Genomic DNA, 21,014 nt, shown 5'->3' with positions numbered 1-21,014 from the left:
GTGTGGGCGAGGGGGGAGGCTCTTACTAAAATCCTTCCTGCAGCTGGGGAGGATCTTTTACTGCCGAGGTCTGGGAAACAGAAGGTGTGCCCGGGGGTCCGACCCACAGGGGGTTCGCCTCGCTCTTTTCCTCTTGGATCTTTTAGAGGAGACTTAATTAGCCAAACGAGGGAATAGTGTAGGGACATGTGAGGCCACCCCTTTCTCCTTCAAAGCGGGGAATTAACCCCCCTCTCTCCGTCCACAACCAATGGAAATGGGGCGAGAGAGTCCAGGAGGGCAGTACGACGGGTCGGGGGGCGGGGGAGGTCGTCTGATCTTTGAAAAGGGATATTAGGATGGGGATCAAGGGGAAGGAAGGAAACAATACAGAGAGTTATAAGGGGGCGGGAAGTGAGTGTCCCCCAAACGCCTCTGATGTCAGTCCCCGGGCCCACCACTTCCGTCGGGGACGGATGGGAGAGCGGGCTGGTACTGACGCCCTCCCTTCCCACGGCCTGCAGCCCTCCCCGTCCCTTACCTGGCTCAGAGCGCAGCCCGGGCCAAAGGAAGGTTCTCAAACAAATTCCTCCCACCGCCCACCCTCACCGCGGCTCTCTGCTCCCAGCTCGAGGGCCCAGCCAGCAATCCTCGTCGCCACTCACGCCCGACGGCGCCTCTCTGAAAGCCAGCGGCCGGGGACCGGCACTCAGTAGCCGCTCGCAAGGCGTCTCCTGCTGCCGTGGCGACGCCCCGCCCATATAAACAGCTTCCGCTTCTGCCATTGGCCAGGGCGTCTCCAAAGAGACCGCGGGCTCTTAACCGCTCTCTCACGCGGTAACTCTTCAAAATCCCTCCTGCCGCCATCTCCCGCGCGCGACCAAAGCCCCCTACCCGCCACCGCGTCCCGGCTCCACGCATTCCCGCCCGAGGGCCCCGAGCAGGGCTCGGAGAGGCGCGCGGCTCGGTGCTCCCGCAGAGGCCCCGGGGCCCTCGGCGAGCAGTTCGCGGCGCGAACCATACTCCACCCGACCTCCTTCCCATCTGGGCTGCTCAGAGGTGGCGACGGCTCCTGGGACGCAGCCCCTGGTGCGGGGGCCAGGGCTTCATGCATGCTTGGGGCTTTCCTTTCCTCTCCTCTGGGCTGAACCTTTGGAGGAGGTTGAACCTTTGCCAGTTCAACAGGAGGCTCCAGCCCAAACTCCAGAAGCCGGTTCACATAATAAACCTTCAGTAAAAGAGGAGACCCCAGCTCAGTATCCAGAGCATCCTGGAGAAGAAGTTATACCTGCCACAAGCCAGCAGGAGACCCCAGCTCAGCTTTCAGAGTCTTTTGGAGAAGCTGAAACTTCTGCAACCATGGAGGAAGGCTCAGGTGGAGCAAGACACTCCACCGCAGGAGTGCAAGCAAGGGCACGTGGCCATCCCCCCTTCCTGGTCCCAGTGGTTCTAGCAAGCACTGCGTCCCTCCCAGTTAAGCCTCAGCTGTAGCTACACTCACTACATTGGTCTGTCTGTCCCCTTTCCCTCTGCAGCTTGGCTGCCCCAGCCCCTAACCCCCAGATCCCCATCTCCCCGCTGCTCTCAGCCTCAAGTTGGGCTCAAAGATTAGGGACACATACCCTCTGCCCCAAATCTAGGGATGAAGCCAGAAGATCCCAGAGGCCTTAGAAAATCTCCTGGCTCCACCCGGCACCCTGCCCTCGTTCTGTCTCCTCTCTCTTCCCCCCTCCGCCTAGCTCTGCCTCACAGACTGCTGGCCACAGCCCCAGGGAAGCTCTGCTGGGAAAGGCCTCTAGGGTGTTAATTTTCAGCCACCTACTCAGCATTCCTGGTACGTGGGAACTTTCTCTGGATAGAGACCTGGGGAGGGGAGCAGGAGAGAGAGAAGTTTCGAAGCTAAGATGTTCTGGGGCGGGCCCTGTACTGATGTTTCCAGCTTGGCCAGGGCCCCTCCAAGACGCAGCTCTCATAGTGCAGGGCCCTTAGCGTGTCTCTGGGGCAGGGAAGAAGTGGATCCATGAAACACTGTGTGTATGGGGGGCTGGAGAGCAGAGGCAGCAATTTTGGTCCTGGGCCCCAATTCTCAGCCTGCTGGACTAGAATCTGAGGATGGCCTGGGCTGGGGGCCGTGTGGCCTGGTGGGGTGACCTGGCCCAGCCCCTGCCTGGGCGGTAGGGTGTCCATGGGCCTGCACTGGCGGGGAGGGGGGCAGTCTGGGCCCAGACTTCGGTGCTGTCTGGAGGTGGGGCAGGGCCTGGCTTCTTACAAGAAGGCGCCCAGGCTGGCCCAGTCATGCAGGTCAGAGGCCAGTGTGGCATCCCCGGCCTCAAAGGGGGGCTCGGGGGGCAGGGAGCTACGGGTGCTCTCGTCCCAGGGGTGCTCCAGGAAGGATGTGGCCAGGAAGGTCTCATCGAAGTCCAGGCTGTCGGTAGCCTGCTCCACTGGAGGCCCCCAGGTAACAGGGCAGTCGATGCGGTGGCCATGGATGGTGAGGTCCACGTCCCCGTGGGAGGCAGGGCTCAGCGGCGGGATCAGCTCCGAGGTCTCCAGCGTGCCCAGCTCCCCGTCCAGCGTGCCAGCGTCCAAGATGGCCTCCCAGTCAAAGTTGCCCTTGAGGGGTTCCAGCTCACCCTGCTCCTCCTGGGTCAGCAGCAGGGGGCTGGAGGGCCGCAGGAACTTGGCCTCCTGCTTGGGCAGCGGCTGTTGACGCTTACGCCCCAGCCTGCCCTCGCCTGCACCCCAGCCCGCCTCCCCAGTGGCCTCCTCGAACTCCCGCAGCAGCTGCTGGGCCTCGGTGTTCACGGTCAGTGGCCCGGCCCATGGGGCGGCGCCGGGCACCGGCGTCGCCTGGCAGGCAAAGGCCGGGTGGATGTGGACTGGGGGCAGCCTCCGCTTCTTCAAGGCCCCACTCAGCAGCCGCTCGGCGTACTGGGGTTCGATGCGAAAGAAGCCCCCCCTTGCCTGGCTCATCCTTCTCCCGAGGCACCTTGATGAAGCCCTTGTTCAGGGACAGGTTGTGGTGGATGGAGTTCTGGACACAGGGAGATAGGAGAGAAGGAAGACAGCTGGGTGAGTGGGTGGGGTCAGTGATGGGGGGCTCCTAGCACCAATGCCAGTCCCACCACTACCTTCTCTCTAATGGGGGCAGGCAGACAGAGGCGCTGCTCTGACTGGGAAGCTCTGGGACACCAGCCACGGGGCACCAGGAGCTGGGAGTGCTGTCGGGGGCTTTTGTTCCCTTTTGCCAGGATATCTGCCTGCTCAGTCATCCGAGCCCTGAGCCGCAGGGTGGCTCTCAGTGCCAGCCTGTCCTGCCCTCCCTCCCTTACCCCGCCGCTTGCGGCCTCTGGTCAAAGGCCTTGGCTCCCCCAGGTCCTGGACGGCCAACTCCCTCTGCCTGGGCCTGGCTGGCCTTCTCTGTGAAATGAGTGAGTGGGTGTGAGGGTGTGTGTGGGGGGGGGTATGAAGTGTGGGAGGATCTGATGACTTTCCTTGTTTGTAGAGCCGGCTGCTGGCCTGGGCCCTCACCAACCATGTCCCCTTCCTCCCATGCCAGGCTCTGAGGCCTCAGTTGATTATTACCCAGCCAAGAGCATAGCGCTCATTCCTGGGGCCTCTCAGGCTTGGGGTAGGGTGGGGAGTGGTGGAGTGTCTCTGCTTTCTCACCAAGATTACAAATGGTACCTGCCCCAGGGTCAGGGCCCAAGCAAACGTGGAATAGCTGTGATCACAGGAACTCTGATCCTGTGACCTGTGCCACAGGGAAGGATCTGTGCATCCTCAGGGTCACTGTCCCCAAGTAGCCCCTGATCCTGATGGTCGAAGATGCTCCGGATAGTGTGTGCCCAGCCTGAATCGCCATCCTGCCTTGTTCACGCCTGGGTGCACAGTCCAAACCACGCTGGGGCACAGGGGTCTGGGGCCTGGTGGGTGGGGCTGGCAGGTGAGTAGTGCCCCCTGGCAAGACTGGGATGTTTACATGGTGGCCTGGGCCCCTTGGCTGCTCTGTGCCAGGTTCCGGAGACTTGGAACATGAAGCCAGTGTGGGAGGAAAGAGCCCCTGTGGAAAGCACGTGGCTGAGGTAATTGTCCCCCCAGGGAGGTTGATGAGAAGAGGGGGAGGAGTGAAGGCAGGAAACTAGGGAGGGCTTGGGGTGGGGGCTGGCACAGCAGCTTTCGGAAGGCCCCGTAGCCCTTCCACTGGGACACAGATGGCCTTCACACCCCGCAGCACGCCCCTCACCCATCCCAGACCACTTCCACCCAACTGAAAGCAGGCAGGATGGAGAGCCTGGCAGGAACGATGCTCTGCTTCCAGTCAGGCCCTGACAAACTGACCTTGAGGAGGGTAGTGTCGAGGAATTCCAGGACTTGGGACAAAAAATGTGTCCCTCAGTCCATCAACCTACCCTGGGGGGCTGTGTCCACGCATAGTTCAGCCCTGGTCTTTGGGCTGAGCCTGCCAGATGAGTGACAAGTTCTTTCCACTTGAACCTCTATGTCGGCACCCCTACAGCCCTCTGAACATCCTCCCTCCTCTGTCTCTGAAGTCAAAGGGGCAGCAGTCCAAGCACTGGGCTCCCTTGAGGTCCTTCCTGGACGGCCTTCCTCTCTCGGGGCCCTGGCCGTACCGCGCCTACTTGGCCTGCGGATCTGGGATGTGAGTCCAGTCTGCACGGGCATGGGGAGGGAGGGAGGGAGTGCCTCCCTACCTGCCAGGTGGGATCAGCGTGGCGGAAGTAGCAGAAGTTGTCCGTGATCCACTTGTACATGGCCGACAGGGTGATCTTGGTGGCCTTGCTGGCCTGCATGGCCATGCAGATGAGCGTGGCATACGAGTAGGGCGGCTTCACGTGCGGGTTGGTGGCGTAGTCCACGTCGTCGGGAGGCAAGGACTGCAGCCCCGAGGGGGCGCTCCGCGGCGCTCCGCGGCTTGCACGAGTATGTGGGCTTGCCGGGTGTGTGCGGCTACCCCAGCCAGGCGGGTTCCGCTGCCAGGGGAAACCCCAGCTCGGCCGAGCCTGACAGCTCGTGGTAGCCGTGGGGGTCAGTGTCCCTCGAAGGCAGGACGGGGGCTTGGCGTTGAGAATGGAGAATTCTGCAGCCACTTCAGGCTGGTCAGGCTGTCATTCAGGGCGTTGGACTCCAGGCCGCCTTCTGGTCCGGCCTCCTCCGCTGCCCCTGCTCCCGAGACGCATAGCCAGCTCTCCGCCATATCTGCGGTGACTCTCCGAGGGGGCGGTCAACATCCACCAGCCGAGCCTAGGGTGGCCGCCGAGCTCTCTGGCCCGCGGACTCCCGCGTCTTCAGTTACACAGCCTCCCGTAAGCGTGCTTCCATTCCGCGATCCGGGGGTAGCCTCCTCCAAACGGAGTGTGGTGCCTGCGGGGACCAGAGCGGGAACTGAGCCCTCTTTCCCCACCCCCGAGGGGAGAGTGTGGGCGAGGGGGGAGGCTCTTACTAAAATCCTTCCTGCAGCTGGGGAAGATCTTTTACTGCCGAGGTCTGGGAAACAGAAGGTGTGCCCGGGGGTCCGACCCACAGGGGGTTCGCCTCGCTCTTTTCCTCTTGGATCTTTTAGAGGAGACTTAATTAGCCAAACGAGGGAATAGTGTAGGGACATGTGAGGCCACCCCTTTCTCCTTCAAAGCGGGGAATTAACCCCCCTCTCTCCGTCCACAACCAATGGAAATGGGGCGAGAGAGTCCAGGAGGGCAGTACGACGGGTCGGGGGGGCGGGGGAGGTCGTCTGATCTTTGAAAAGGGATATTAGGATGGGGATCAAGGGGAAGGAAGGAAACAATACAGAGAGTTATAAGGGGGCGGGAAGTGAGTGTCCCCCAAACGCCTCTGATGTCAGTCCCCGGGCCCACCACTTCCGTCGGGGACGGATGGGAGAGCGGGCTGGTACTGACGCCCTCCCTTCCCACGGCCTGCAGCCCTCCCCGTCCCTTACCTGGCTCAGAGCGCAGCCCGGGCCAAAGGAAGGTTCTCAAACAAATTCCTCCCACCGCCCACCCTCACCGCGGCTCTCTGCTCCCAGCTCGAGGGCCCAGCCAGCAATCCTCGTCGCCACTCACGCCCGACGGCGCCTCTCTGAAAGCCAGCGGCCGGGGACCGGCACTCAGTAGCCGCTCGCAAGGCGTCTCCTGCTGCCGTGGCGACGCCCCGCCCATATAAACAGCTTCCGCTTCTGCCATTGGCCAGGGCGTCTCCAAAGAGACCGCGGGCTCTTAACCGCTCTCTCACGCGGTAACTCTTCAAAATCCCTCCTGCCGCCATCTCCCGCGCGCGACCAAAGCCCCCTACCCGCCACCGCGTCCCGGCTCCACGCATTCCCGCCCGAGGGCCCCGAGCAGGGCTCGGAGAGGCGCGCGGCTCGGTGCTCCCGCAGAGGCCCCGGGGCCCTCGGCGAGCAGTTCGCGGCGCGAACCATACTCCACCCGACCTCCTTCCCATCTGGGCTGCTCAGAGGTGGCGACGGCTCCTGGGACGCAGCCCCTGGTGCGGGGGCCAGGGCTTCATGCATGCTTGGGGCTTTCCTTTCCTCTCCTCTGGGCTGAACCTTTGGAGGAGGTTGAACCTTTGCCAGTTCAACAGGAGGCTCCAGCCCAAACTCCAGAAGCCGGTTCACATAATAAACCTTCAGTAAAAGAGGAGACCCCAGCTCAGTATCCAGAGCATCCTGGAGAAGAAGTTATACCTGCCACAAGCCAGCAGGAGACCCCAGCTCAGCTTTCAGAGTCTTTTGGAGAAGCTGAAACTTCTGCAACCATGGAGGAAGCCTCAGGTGGAGCAAGACACTCCACCGCAGGAGTGCAAGCAAGGGCACGTGGCCATCCCCCCTTCCTGGTCCCAGTGGTTCTAGCAAGCACTGCGTCCCTCCCAGTTAAGCCTCAGCTGTAGCTACACTCACTACATTGGTCTGTCTGTCCCCTTTCCCTCTGCAGCTTGGCTGCCCCAGCCCCTAACCCCCAGATCCCCATCTCCCCGCTGCTCTCAGCCTCAAGTTGGGCTCAAAGATTAGGGACACATACCCTCTGCCCCAAATCTAGGGATGAAGCCAGAAGATCCCAGAGGCCTTAGAAAATCTCCTGGCTCCACCCGGCACCCTGCCCTCGTTCTGTCTCCTCTCTCTTCCCCCCTCCGCCTAGCTCTGCCTCACAGACTGCTGGCCACAGCCCCAGGGAAGCTCTGCTGGGAAAGGCCTCTAGGGTGTTAATTTTCAGCCACCTACTCAGCATTCCTGGTACGTGGGAACTTTCTCTGGATAGAGACCTGGGGAGGGGAGCAGGAGAGAGAGAAGTTTCGAAGCTAAGATGTTCTGGGGCGGGCCCTGTACTGATGTTTCCAGCTTGGCCAGGGCCCCTCCAAGACGCAGCTCTCATAGTGCAGGGCCCTTAGCGTGTCTCTGGGGCAGGGAAGAAGTGGATCCATGAAACACTGTGTGTATGGGGGGCTGGAGAGCAGAGGCAGCAATTTTGGTCCTGGGCCCCAATTCTCAGCCTGCTGGACTAGAATCTGAGGATGGCCTGGGCTGGGGGCCGTGTGGCCTGGTGGGGTGACCTGGCCCAGCCCCTGCCTGGGCGGTAGGGTGTCCATGGGCCTGCACTGGCGGGGAGGGGGGCAGTCTGGGCCCAGACTTCGGTGCTGTCTGGAGGTGGGGCAGGGCCTGGCTTCTTACAAGAAGGCGCCCAGGCTGGCCCAGTCATGCAGGTCAGAGGCCAGTGTGGCATCCCCGGCCTCAAAGGGGGGCTCGGGGGGCAGGGAGCTACGGGTGCTCTCGTCCCAGGGGTGCTCCAGGAAGGATGTGGCCAGGAAGGTCTCATCGAAGTCCAGGCTGTCGGTAGCCTGCTCCACTGGAGGCCCCCAGGTAACAGGGCAGTCGATGCGGTGGCCATGGATGGTGAGGTCCACGTCCCCGTGTGAGGCAGGGCTCAGCGGCGGGATCAGCTCCGAGGTCTCCAGCGTGCCCAGCTCCCCGTCCAGCGTGCCAGCGTCCAAGATGGCCTCCCAGTCAAAGTTGCCCTTGAGGGGTTCCAGCTCACCCTGCTCCTCCGGGGTCAGCAGCAGGGGGCTGGAGGGCCGCAGGAACTTGGCCTCCTGCTTGGGCAGCGGCTGTTGACGCTTACGCCCCAGCCTGCCCTCGCCTGCACCCCAGCCCGCCTCCCCAGTGGCCTCCTCGAACTCCCGCAGCAGCTGCTGGGCCTCGGTGTTCACGGTCAGTGGCCCGGCCCATGGGGCGGCGCCGGGCACCGGCGTCGCCTGGCAGGCAAAGGCCGGGTGGATGTGGACTGGGGGCAGCCTCCGCTTCTTCAAGGCCCCACTCAGCAGCCGCTCGGCGTACTGGGGTTCGATGCGAAAGAAGCCCCCCCTTGCCTGGCTCATCCTTCTCCCGAGGCACCTTGATGAAGCCCTTGTTCAGGGACAGGTTGTGGTGGATGGAGTTCTGGACACAGGGAGATAGGAGAGAAGGAAGACAGCTGGGTGAGTGGGTGGGGTCAGTGATGGGGGGCTCCTAGCACCAATGCCAGTCCCACCACTACCTTCTCTCTAATGGGGGCAGGCAGACAGAGGCGCTGCTCTGACTGGGAAGCTCTGGGACACCAGCCACGGGGCACCAGGAGCTGGGAGTGCTGTCGGGGGCTTTTGTTCCCTTTTGCCAGGATATCTGCCTGCTCAGTCATCCGAGCCCTGAGCCGCAGGGTGGCTCTCAGTGCCAGCCTGTCCTGCCCTCCCTCCCTTACCCCGCCGCTTGCGGCCTCTGGTCAAAGGCCTTGGCTCCCCCAGGTCCTGGACGGCCAACTCCCTCTGCCTGGGCCTGGCTGGCCTTCTCTGTGAAATGAGTGAGTGGGTGTGAGGGTGTGTGTGTGGGGGGGTATGAAGTGTGGGAGGATCTGATGACTTTCCTTGTTTGTAGAGCCGGCTGCTGGCCTGGGCCCTCACCAACCATGTCCCCTTCCTCCCACGCCAGGCTCTGAGGCCTCAGTTGATTATTACCCAGCCAAGAGCATAGCGCTCATTCCTGGGGCCTCTCAGGCTTGGGGTAGGGTGGGGAGTGGTGGAGTGTCTCTGCTTTCTCACCAAGATTACAAATGGTACCTGCCCCAGGGTCAGGGCCCAAGCAAACGTGGAATAGCTGTGATCACAGGAACTCTGATCCTGTGACCTGTGCCACAGGGAAGGATCTGTGCATCCTCAGGGTCACTGTCCCCAAGTAGCCCCTGATCCTGATGGTCGAAGATGCTCCGGATAGTGTGTGCCCAGCCTGAATCGCCATCCTGCCTTGTTCACGCCTGGGTGCACAGTCCAAACCACGCTGGGGCACAGGGGTCTGGGGCCTGGTGGGTGGGGCTGGCAGGTGAGTAGTGCCCCCTGGCAAGACTGGGATGTTTACATGGTGGCCTGGGCCCCTTGGCTGCTCTGTGCCAGGTTCCGGAGACTTGGAACATGAAGCCAGTGTGGGAGGAAAGAGCCCCTGTGGAAAGCACGTGGCTGAGGTAATTGTCCCCCCAGGGAGGTTGATGAGAAGAGGGGGAGGAGTGAAGGCAGGAAACTAGGGAGGGCTTGGGGTGGGGGCTGGCACAGCAGCTTTCGGAAGGCCCCGTAGCCCTTCCACTGGGACACAGATGGCCTTCACACCCCGCAGCACGCCCCTCACCCATCCCAGACCACTTCCACCCAACTGAAAGCAGGCAGGATGGAGAGCCTGGCAGGAACGATGCTCTGCTTCCAGTCAGGCCCTGACAAACTGACCTTGAGGAGGGTAGTGTCGAGGAATTCCAGGACTTGGGACAAAAAATGTGTCCCTCAGTCCATCAACCTACCCTGGGGGGCTGTGTCCACGCATAGTTCAGCCCTGGTCTTTGGGCTGAGCCTGCCAGATGAGTGACAAGTTCTTTCCACTTGAACCTCTATGTCGGCACCCCTACAGCCCTCTGAACATCCTCCCTCCTCTGTCTCTGAAGTCAAAGGGGCAGCAGTCCAAGCACTGGGCTCCCTTGAGGTCCTTCCTGGACGGCCTTCCTCTCTCGGGGCCCTGGCCGTACCGCGCCTACTTGGCCTGCGGATCTGGGATGTGAGTCCAGTCTGCACGGGCATGGGGAGGGAGGGAGGGAGTGCCTCCCTACCTGCCAGGTGGGATCAGCGTGGCGGAAGTAGCAGAAGTTGTCCGTGATCCACTTGTACATGGCCGACAGGGTGATCTTGGTGGCCTTGCTGGCCTGCATGGCCATGCAGATGAGCGTGGCATACGAGTAGGGCGGCTTCACGTGCGGGTTGGTGGCGTAGTCCACGTCGTCGGGAGGCAAGGACTGCAGCCCCGAGGGGGCGCTCCGCGGCGCTCCGCGGCTTGCACGAGTATGTGGGCTTGCCGGGTGTGTGCGGCTACCCCAGCCAGGCGGGTTCCGCTGCCAGGGGAAACCCCAGCTCGGCCGAGCCTGACAGCTCGTGGTAGCCGTGGGGGTCAGTGTCCCTCGAAGGCAGGACGGGGGCTTGGCGTTGAGAATGGAGAATTCTGCAGCCACTTCAGGCTGGTCAGGCTGTCATTCAGGGCGTTGGACTCCAGGCCGCCTTCTGGTCCGGCCTCCTCCGCTGCCCCTGCTCCCGAGACGCATAGCCAGCTCTCCGCCATATCTGCGGTGACTCTCCGAGGGGGCGGTCAACATCCACCAGCCGAGCCTAGGGTGGCCGCCGAGCTCTCTGGCCCGCGGACTCCCGCGTCTTCAGTTACACAGCCTCCCGTAAGCGTGCTTCCATTCCGCGATCCGGGGGTAGCCTCCTCCAAACGGAGTGTGGTGCCTGCGGGGACCAGAGCGGGAACTGAGCCCTCTTTCCCCACCCCCGAGGGGAGAGTGTGGGCGAGGGGGGAGGCTCTTACTAAAATCCTTCCTGCAGCTGGGGAGGATCTTTTACTGCCGAGGTCTGGGAAACAGAAGGTGTGCCCGGGGGTCCGACCCACAGGGGGTTCGCCTCGCTCTTTTCCTCTTGGATCTTTTAGAGGAGACTTAATTAGCCAAACGAGGGAATAGTGTAGGGACATGTGAGGCCACCCCTTTCTCCTTCAAAGCGGGGAATTAACCCCCCTCTCTCCGTCCACAACCAATGGAAATGGGGCGAGAGAGTCCAGGAGGGCAGTACGACGGGTCGGGGGGGCGGGGGAGGTCGTCTGATCTTTGAAAAGGGATATTAGGATGGGGATCAAGGGGAAGGAAGGAAACAATACAGAGAGTTATAAGGGGGCGGGAAGTGAGTGTCCCCCAAACGCCTCTGATGTCAGTCCCCGGGCCCACCACTTCCGTCGGGGACGGATGGGAGAGCGGGCTGGTACTGACGCCCTCCCTTCCCACGGCCTGCAGCCCTCCCCGTCCCTTACCTGGCTCAGAGCGCAGCCCGGGCCAAAGGAAGGTTCTCAAACAAATTCCTCCCACCGCCCACCCTCACCGCGGCTCTCTGCTCCCAGCTCGAGGGCCCAGCCAGCAATCCTCGTCGCCACTCACGCCCGACGGCGCCTCTCTGAAAGCCAGCGGCCGGGGACCGGCACTCAGTAGCCGCTCGCAAGGCGTCTCCTGCTGCCGTGGCGACGCCCCGCCCATATAAACAGCTTCCGCTTCTGCCATTGGCCAGGGCGTCTCCAAAGAGACCGCGGGCTCTTAACCGCTCTCTCACGCGGTAACTCTTCAAAATCCCTCCTGCCGCCATCTCCCGCGCGCGACCAAAGCCCCCTACCCGCCACCGCGTCCCGGCTCCACGCATTCCCGCCCGAGGGCCCCGAGCAGGGCTCGGAGAGGCGCGCGGCTCGGTGCTCCCGCAGAGGCCCCGGGGCCCTCGGCGAGCAGTTCGCGGCGCGAACCATACTCCACCCGACCTCCTTCCCATCTGGGCTGCTCAGAGGTGGCGACGGCTCCTGGGACGCAGCCCCTGGTGCGGGGGCCAGGGCTTCATGCATGCTTGGGGCTTTCCTTTCCTCTCCTCTGGGCTGAACCTTTGGAGGAGGTTGAACCTTTGCCAGTTCAACAGGAGGCTCCAGCCCAAACTCCAGAAGCCGGTTCACATAATAAACCTTCAGTAAAAGAGGAGACCCCAGCTCAGTATCCAGAGCATCCTGGAGAAGAAGTTATACCTGCCACAAGCCAGCAGGAGACCCCAGCTCAGCTTTCAGAGTCTTTTGGAGAAGCTGAAACTTCTGCAACCATGGAGGAAGCCTCAGGTGGAGCAAGACACTCCACCGCAGGAGTGCAAGCAAGGGCACGTGGCCATCCCCCCTTCCTGGTCCCAGTGGTTCTAGCAAGCACTGCGTCCCTCCCAGTTAAGCCTCAGCTGTAGCTACACTCACTACATTGGTCTGTCTGTCCCCTTTCCCTCTGCAGCTTGGCTGCCCCAGCCCCTAACCCCCAGATCCCCATCTCCCCGCTGCTCTCAGCCTCAAGTTGGGCTCAAAGATTAGGGACACATACCCTCTGCCCCAAATCTAGGGATGAAGCCAGAAGATCCCAGAGGCCTTAGAAAATCTCCTGGCTCCACCCGGCACCCTGCCCTCGTTCTGTCTCCTCTCTCTTCCCCCCTCCGCCTAGCTCTGCCTCACAGACTGCTGGCCACAGCCCCAGGGAAGCTCTGCTGGGAAAGGCCTCTAGGGTGTTAATTTTCAGCCACCTACTCAGCATTCCTGGTACGTGGGAACTTTCTCTGGATAGAGACCTGGGGAGGGGAGCAGGAGAGAGAGAAGTTTCGAAGCTAAGATGTTCTGGGGCGGGCCCTGTACTGATGTTTCCAGCTTGGCCAGGGCCCCTCCAAGACGCAGCTCTCATAGTGCAGGGCCCTTAGCGTGTCTCTGGGGCAGGGAAGAAGTGGATCCATGAAACACTGTGTGTATGGGGGGCTGGAGAGCAGAGGCAGCAATTTTGGTCCTGGGCCCCAATTCTCAGCCTGCTGGACTAGAATCTGAGGATGGCCTGGGCTGGGGGCCGTGTGGCCTGGTGGGGTGACCTGGCCCAGCCCCTGCCTGGGCGGTAGGGTGTCCATGGGCCTGCACTGGCGGGGAGGGGGGCAGTCTGGGCCCAGACTTCGGTGCTGTCTGGAGGTGGGGCAGGGCCTGGCTTCTTACAAGAAGGCGCCCAGGCTGGCCCAGTCATGCAGGTCAGAGGCCAGTGTGGCATCCCCGGCCTCAAAGGGGGGCTCGGGGGGCAGGGAGCTACGGGTGCTCTCGTCCCAGGGGTGCTCCAGGAAGGATGTGGCCAGGAAGGTCTCATCGAAGTCCAGGCTGTCGGTAGCCTGCTCCACTGGAGGCCCCCAGGTAACAGGGCAGTCGATGCGGTGGCCATGGATGGTGAGGTCCACGTCCCCGTGTGAGGCAGGGCTCAGCGGCGGGATCAGCTCCGAGGTCTCCAGCGTGCCCAGCTCCCCGTCCAGCGTGCCAGCGTCCAAGATGGCCTCCCAGTCAAAGTTGCCCTTGAGGGGTTCCAGCTCACCCTGCTCCTCCGGGGTCAGCAGCAGGGGGCTGGAGGGCCGCAGGAACTTGGCCTCCTGCTTGGGCAGCGGCTGTTGACGCTTACGCCCCAGCCTGCCCTCGCCTGCACCCCAGCCCGCCTCCCCAGTGGCCTCCTCGAACTCCCGCAGCAGCTGCTGGGCCTCGGTGTTCACGGTCAGTGGCCCGGCCCATGGGGCGGCGCCGGGCACCGGCGTCGCCTGGCAGGCAAAGGCCGGGTGGATGTGGACTGGGGGCAGCCTCCGCTTCTTCAAGGCCCCACTCAGCAGCCGCTCGGCGTACTGGGGTTCGATGCGAAAGAAGCCCCCCCTTGCCTGGCTCATCCTTCTCCCGAGGCACCTTGATGAAGCCCTTGTTCAGGGACAGGTTGTGGTGGATGGAGTTCTGGACACAGGGAGATAGGAGAGAAGGAAGACAGCTGGGTGAGTGGGTGGGGTCAGTGATGGGGGGCTCCTAGCACCAATGCCAGTCCCACCACTACCTTCTCTCTAATGGGGGCAGGCAGACAGAGGCGCTGCTCTGACTGGGAAGCTCTGGGACACCAGCCACGGGGCACCAGGAGCTGGGAGTGCTGTCGGGGGCTTTTGTTCCCTTTTGCCAGGATATCTGCCTGCTCAGTCATCCGAGCCCTGAGCCGCAGGGTGGCTCTCAGTGCCAGCCTGTCCTGCCCTCCCTCCCTTACCCCGCCGCTTGCGGCCTCTGGTCAAAGGCCTTGGCTCCCCCAGGTCCTGGACGGCCAACTCCCTCTGCCTGGGCCTGGCTGGCCTTCTCTGTGAAATGAGTGAGTGGGTGTGAGGGTGTGTGTGTGGGGGGGTATGAAGTGTGGGAGGATCTGATGACTTTCCTTGTTTGTAGAGCCGGCTGCTGGCCTGGGCCCTCACCAACCATGTCCCCTTCCTCCCACGCCAGGCTCTGAGGCCTCAGTTGATTATTACCCAGCCAAGAGCATAGCGCTCATTCCTGGGGCCTCTCAGGCTTGGGGTAGGGTGGGGAGTGGTGGAGTGTCTCTGCTTTCTCACCAAGATTACAAATGGTACCTGCCCCAGGGTCAGGGCCCAAGCAAACGTGGAATAGCTGTGATCACAGGAACTCTGATCCTGTGACCTGTGCCACAGGGAAGGATCTGTGCATCCTCAGGGTCACTGTCCCCAAGTAGCCCCTGATCCTGATGGTCGAAGATGCTCCGGATAGTGTGTGCCCAGCCTGAATCGCCATCCTGCCTTGTTCACGCCTGGGTGCACAGTCCAAACCACGCTGGGGCACAGGGGTCTGGGGCCTGGTGGGTGGGGCTGGCAGGTGAGTAGTGCCCCCTGGCAAGACTGGGATGTTTACATGGTGGCCTGGGCCCCTTGGCTGCTCTGTGCCAGGTTCCGGAGACTTGGAACATGAAGCCAGTGTGGGAGGAAAGAGCCCCTGTGGAAAGCACGTGGCTGAGGTAATTGTCCCCCCAGGGAGGTTGATGAGAAGAGGGGGAGGAGTGAAGGCAGGAAACTAGGGAGGGCTTGGGGTGGGGGCTGGCACAGCAGCTTTCGGAAGGCCCCGTAGCCCTTCCACTGGGACACAGATGGCCTTCACACCCCGCAGCACGCCCCTCACCCATCCCAGACCACTTCCACCCAACTGAAAGCAGGCAGGATGGAGAGCCTGGCAGGAACGATGCTCTGCTTCCAGTCAGGCCCTGACAAACTGACCTTGAGGAGGGTAGTGTCGAGGAATTCCAGGACTTGGGACAAAAAATGTGTCCCTCAGTCCATCAACCTACCCTGGGGGGCTGTGTCCACGCATAGTTCAGCCCTGGTCTTTGGGCTGAGCCTGCCAGATGAGTGACAAGTTCTTTCCACTTGAACCTCTATGTCGGCACCCCTACAGCCCTCTGAACATCCTCCCTCCTCTGTCTCTGAAGTCAAAGGGGCAGCAGTCCAAGCACTGGGCTCCCTTGAGGTCCTTCCTGGACGGCCTTCCTCTCTCGGGGCCCTGGCCGTACCGCGCCTACTTGGCCTGCGGATCTGGGATGTGAGTCCAGTCTGCACGGGCATGGGGAGGGAGGGAGGGAGTGCCTCCCTACCTGCCAGGTGGGATCAGCGTGGCGGAAGTAGCAGAAGTTGTCCGTGATCCACTTGTACATGGCCGACAGGGTGATCTTGGTGGCCTTGCTGGCCTGCATGGCCATGCAGATGAGCGTGGCATACGAGTAGGGCGGCTTCACGTGCGGGTTGGTGGCGTAGTCCACGTCGTCGGGAGGCAAGGACTGCAGCCCCGAGGGGGCGCTCCGCGGCGCTCCGCGGCTTGCACGAGTATGTGGGCTTGCCGGGTGTGTGCGGCTACCCCAGCCAGGCGGGTTCCGCTGCCAGGGGAAACCCCAGCTCGGCCGAGCCTGACAGCTCGTGGTAGCCGTGGGGGTCAGTGTCCCTCGAAGGCAGGACGGGGGCTTGGCGTTGAGAATGGAGAATTCTGCAGCCACTTCAGGCTGGTCAGGCTGTCATTCAGGGCGTTGGACTCCAGGCCGCCTTCTGGTCCGGCCTCCTCCGCTGCCCCTGCTCCCGAGACGCATAGCCAGCTCTCCGCCATATCTGCGGTGACTCTCCGAGGGGGCGGTCAACATCCACCAGCCGAGCCTAGGGTGGCCGCCGAGCTCTCTGGCCCGCGGACTCCCGCGTCTTCAGTTACACAGCCTCCCGTAAGCGTGCTTCCATTCCGCGATCCGGGGGTAGCCTCCTCCAAACGGAGTGTGGTGCCTGCGGGGACCAGAGCGGGAACTGAGCCCTCTTTCCCCACCCCCGAGGGGAGAGTGTGGGCGAGGGGGGAGGCTCTTACTAAAATCCTTCCTGCAGCTGGGGAGGATCTTTTACTGCCGAGGTCTGGGAAACAGAAGGTGTGCCCGGGGGTCCGACCCACAGGGGGTTCGCCTCGCTCTTTTCCTCTTGGATCTTTTAGAGGAGACTTAATTAGCCAAACGAGGGAATAGTGTAGGGACATGTGAGGCCACCCCTTTCTCCTTCAAAGCGGGGAATTAACCCCCCTCTCTCCGTCCACAACCAATGGAAATGGGGCGAGAGAGTCCAGGAGGGCAGTACGACGGGTCGGGGGGGCGGGGGAGGTCGTCTGATCTTTGAAAAGGGATATTAGGATGGGGATCAAGGGGAAGGAAGGAAACAATACAGAGAGTTATAAGGGGGCGGGAAGTGAGTGTCCCCCAAACGCCTCTGATGTCAGTCCCCGGGCCCACCACTTCCGTCGGGGACGGATGGGAGAGCGGGCTGGTACTGACGCCCTCCCTTCCCACGGCCTGCAGCCCTCCCCGTCCCTTACCTGGCTCAGAGCGCAGCCCGGGCCAAAGGAAGGTTCTCAAACAAATTCCTCCCACCGCCCACCCTCACCGCGGCTCTCTGCTCCCAGCTCGAGGGCCCAGCCAGCAATCCTCGTCGCCACTCACGCCCGACGGCGCCTCTCTGAAAGCCAGCGGCCGGGGACCGGCACTCAGTAGCCGCTCGCAAGGCGTCTCCTGCTGCCGTGGCGACGCCCCGCCCATATAAACAGCTTCCGCTTCTGCCATTGGCCAGGGCGTCTCCAAAGAGACCGCGGGCTCTTAACCGCTCTCTCACGCGGTAACTCTTCAAAATCCCTCCTGCCGCCATCTCCCGCGCGCGACCAAAGCCCCCTACCCGCCACCGCGTCCCGGCTCCACGCATTCCCGCCCGAGGGCCCCGAGCAGGGCTCGGAGAGGCGCGCGGCTCGGTGCTCCCGCAGAGGCCCCGGGGCCCTCGGCGAGCAGTTCGCGGCGCGAACCATACTCCACCCGACCTCCTTCCCATCTGGGCTGCTCAGAGGTGGCGACGGCTCCTGGGACGCAGCCCCTGGTGCGGGGGCCAGGGCTTCATGCATGCTTGGGGCTTTCCTTTCCTCTCCTCTGGGCTGAACCTTTGGAGGAGGTTGAACCTTTGCCAGTTCAACAGGAGGCTCCAGCCCAAACTCCAGAAGCCGGTTCACATAATAAACCTTCAGTAAAAGAGGAGACCCCAGCTCAGTATCCAGAGCATCCTGGAGAAGAAGTTATACCTGCCACAAGCCAGCAGGAGACCCCAGCTCAGCTTTCAGAGTCTTTTGGAGAAGCTGAAACTTCTGCAACCATGGAGGAAGCCTCAGGTGGAGCAAGACACTCCACCGCAGGAGTGCAAGCAAGGGCACGTGGCCATCCCCCCTTCCTGGTCCCAGTGGTTCTAGCAAGCACTGCGTCCCTCCCAGTTAAGCCTCAGCTGTAGCTACACTCACTACATTGGTCTGTCTGTCCCCTTTCCCTCTGCAGCTTGGCTGCCCCAGCCCCTAACCCCCAGATCCCCATCTCCCCGCTGCTCTCAGCCTCAAGTTGGGCTCAAAGATTAGGGACACATACCCTCTGCCCCAAATCTAGGGATGAAGCCAGAAGATCCCAGAGGCCTTAGAAAATCTCCTGGCTCCACCCGGCACCCTGCCCTCGTTCTGTCTCCTCTCTCTTCCCCCCTCCGCCTAGCTCTGCCTCACAGACTGCTGGCCACAGCCCCAGGGAAGCTCTGCTGGGAAAGGCCTCTAGGGTGTTAATTTTCAGCCACCTACTCAGCATTCCTGGTACGTGGGAACTTTCTCTGGATAGAGACCTGGGGAGGGGAGCAGGAGAGAGAGAAGTTTCGAAGCTAAGATGTTCTGGGGCGGGCCCTGTACTGATGTTTCCAGCTTGGCCAGGGCCCCTCCAAGACGCAGCTCTCATAGTGCAGGGCCCTTAGCGTGTCTCTGGGGCAGGGAAGAAGTGGATCCATGAAACACTGTGTGTATGGGGGGCTGGAGAGCAGAGGCAGCAATTTTGGTCCTGGGCCCCAATTCTCAGCCTGCTGGACTAGAATCTGAGGATGGCCTGGGCTGGGGGCCGTGTGGCCTGGTGGGGTGACCTGGCCCAGCCCCTGCCTGGGCGGTAGGGTGTCCATGGGCCTGCACTGGCGGGGAGGGGGGCAGTCTGGGCCCAGACTTCGGTGCTGTCTGGAGGTGGGGCAGGGCCTGGCTTCTTACAAGAAGGCGCCCAGGCTGGCCCAGTCATGCAGGTCAGAGGCCAGTGTGGCATCCCCGGCCTCAAAGGGGGGCTCGGGGGGCAGGGAGCTACGGGTGCTCTCGTCCCAGGGGTGCTCCAGGAAGGATGTGGCCAGGAAGGTCTCATCGAAGTCCAGGCTGTCGGTAGCCTGCTCCACTGGAGGCCCCCAGGTAACAGGGCAGTCGATGCGGTGGCCATGGATGGTGAGGTCCACGTCCCCGTGGGAGGCAGGGCTCAGCGGCGGGATCAGCTCCGAGGTCTCCAGCGTGCCCAGCTCCCCGTCCAGCGTGCCAGCGTCCAAGATGGCCTCCCAGTCAAAGTTGCCCTTGAGGGGTTCCAGCTCACCCTGCTCCTCCTGGGTCAGCAGCAGGGGGCTGGAGGGCCGCAGGAACTTGGCCTCCTGCTTGGGCAGCGGCTGTTGACGCTTACGCCCCAGCCTGCCCTCGCCTGCACCCCAGCCCGCCTCCCCAGTGGCCTCCTCGAACTCCCGCAGCAGCTGCTGGGCCTCGGTGTTCACGGTCAGTGGCCCGGCCCATGGGGCGGCGCCGGGCACCGGCGTCGCCTGGCAGGCAAAGGCCGGGTGGATGTGGACTGGGGGCAGCCTCCGCTTCTTCAAGGCCCCACTCAGCAGCCGCTCGGCGTACTGGGGTTCGATGCGAAAGAAGCCCCCCCTTGCCTGGCTCATCCTTCTCCCGAGGCACCTTGATGAAGCCCTTGTTCAGGGACAGGTTGTGGTGGATGGAGTTCTGGACACAGGGAGATAGGAGAGAAGGAAGACAGCTGGGTGAGTGGGTGGGGTCAGTGATGGGGGGCTCCTAGCACCAATGCCAGTCCCACCACTACCTTCTCTCTAATGGGGGCAGGCAGACAGAGGCGCTGCTCTGACTGGGAAGCTCTGGGACACCAGCCACGGGGCACCAGGAGCTGGGAGTGCTGTCGGGGGCTTTTGTTCCCTTTTGCCAGGATATCTGCCTGCTCAGTCATCCGAGCCCTGAGCCGCAGGGTGGCTCTCAGTGCCAGCCTGTCCTGCCCTCCCTCCCTTACCCCGCCGCTTGCGGCCTCTGGTCAAAGGCCTTGGCTCCCCCAGGTCCTGGACGGCCAACTCCCTCTGCCTGGGCCTGGCTGGCCTTCTCTGTGAAATGAGTGAGTGGGTGTGAGGGTGTGTGTGTGGGGGGGTATGAAGTGTGGGAGGATCTGATGACTTTCCTTGTTTGTAGAGCCGGCTGCTGGCCTGGGCCCTCACCAACCATGTCCCCTTCCTCCCATGCCAGGCTCTGAGGCCTCAGTTGATTATTACCCAGCCAAGAGCATAGCGCTCATTCCTGGGGCCTCTCAGGCTTGGGGTAGGGTGGGGAGTGGTGGAGTGTCTCTGCTTTCTCACCAAGATTACAAATGGTACCTGCCCCAGGGTCAGGGCCCAAGCAAACGTGGAATAGCTGTGATCACAGGAACTCTGATCCTGTGACCTGTGCCACAGGGAAGGATCTGTGCATCCTCAGGGTCACTGTCCCCAAGTAGCCCCTGATCCTGATGGTCGAAGATGCTCCGGATAGTGTGTGCCCAGCCTGAATCGCCATCCTGCCTTGTTCACGCCTGGGTGCACAGTCCAAACCACGCTGGGGCACAGGGGTCTGGGGCCTGGTGGGTGGGGCTGGCAGGTGAGTAGTGCCCCCTGGCAAGACTGGGATGTTTACATGGTGGCCTGGGCCCCTTGGCTGCTCTGTGCCAGGTTCCGGAGACTTGGAACATGAAGCCAGTGTGGGAGGAAAGAGCCCCTGTGGAAAGCACGTGGCTGAGGTAATTGTCCCCCCAGGGAGGTTGATGAGAAGAGGGGGAGGAGTGAAGGCAGGAAACTAGGGAGGGCTTGGGGTGGGGGCTGGCACAGCAGCTTTCGGAAGGCCCCGTAGCCCTTCCACTGGGACACAGATGGCCTTCACACCCCGCAGCACGCCCCTCACCCATCCCAGACCACTTCCACCCAACTGAAAGCAGGCAGGATGGAGAGCCTGGCAGGAACGATGCTCTGCTTCCAGTCAGGCCCTGACAAACTGACCTTGAGGAGGGTAGTGTCGAGGAATTCCAGGACTTGGGACAAAAAATGTGTCCCTCAGTCCATCAACCTACCCTGGGGGGCTGTGTCCACGCATAGTTCAGCCCTGGTCTTTGGGCTGAGCCTGCCAGATGAGTGACAAGTTCTTTCCACTTGAACCTCTATGTCGGCACCCCTACAGCCCTCTGAACATCCTCCCTCCTCTGTCTCTGAAGTCAAAGGGGCAGCAGTCCAAGCACTGGGCTCCCTTGAGGTCCTTCCTGGACGGCCTTCCTCTCTCGGGGCCCTGGCCGTACCGCGCCTACTTGGCCTGCGGATCTGGGATGTGAGTCCAGTCTGCACGGGCATGGGGAGGGAGGGAGGGAGTGCCTCCCTACCTGCCAGGTGGGATCAGCGTGGCGGAAGTAGCAGAAGTTGTCCGTGATCCACTTGTACATGGCCGA

The sequence above is a fragment of the Mesoplodon densirostris genome, chromosome 18, assembly GCF_025265405.1.
Source record: "Mesoplodon densirostris isolate mMesDen1 chromosome 18, mMesDen1 primary haplotype, whole genome shotgun sequence".
Classification (NCBI taxonomy): domain Eukaryota; kingdom Metazoa; phylum Chordata; class Mammalia; order Artiodactyla; family Ziphiidae; genus Mesoplodon; species Mesoplodon densirostris.
This window is presented reverse-complemented; position numbering follows the sequence as displayed.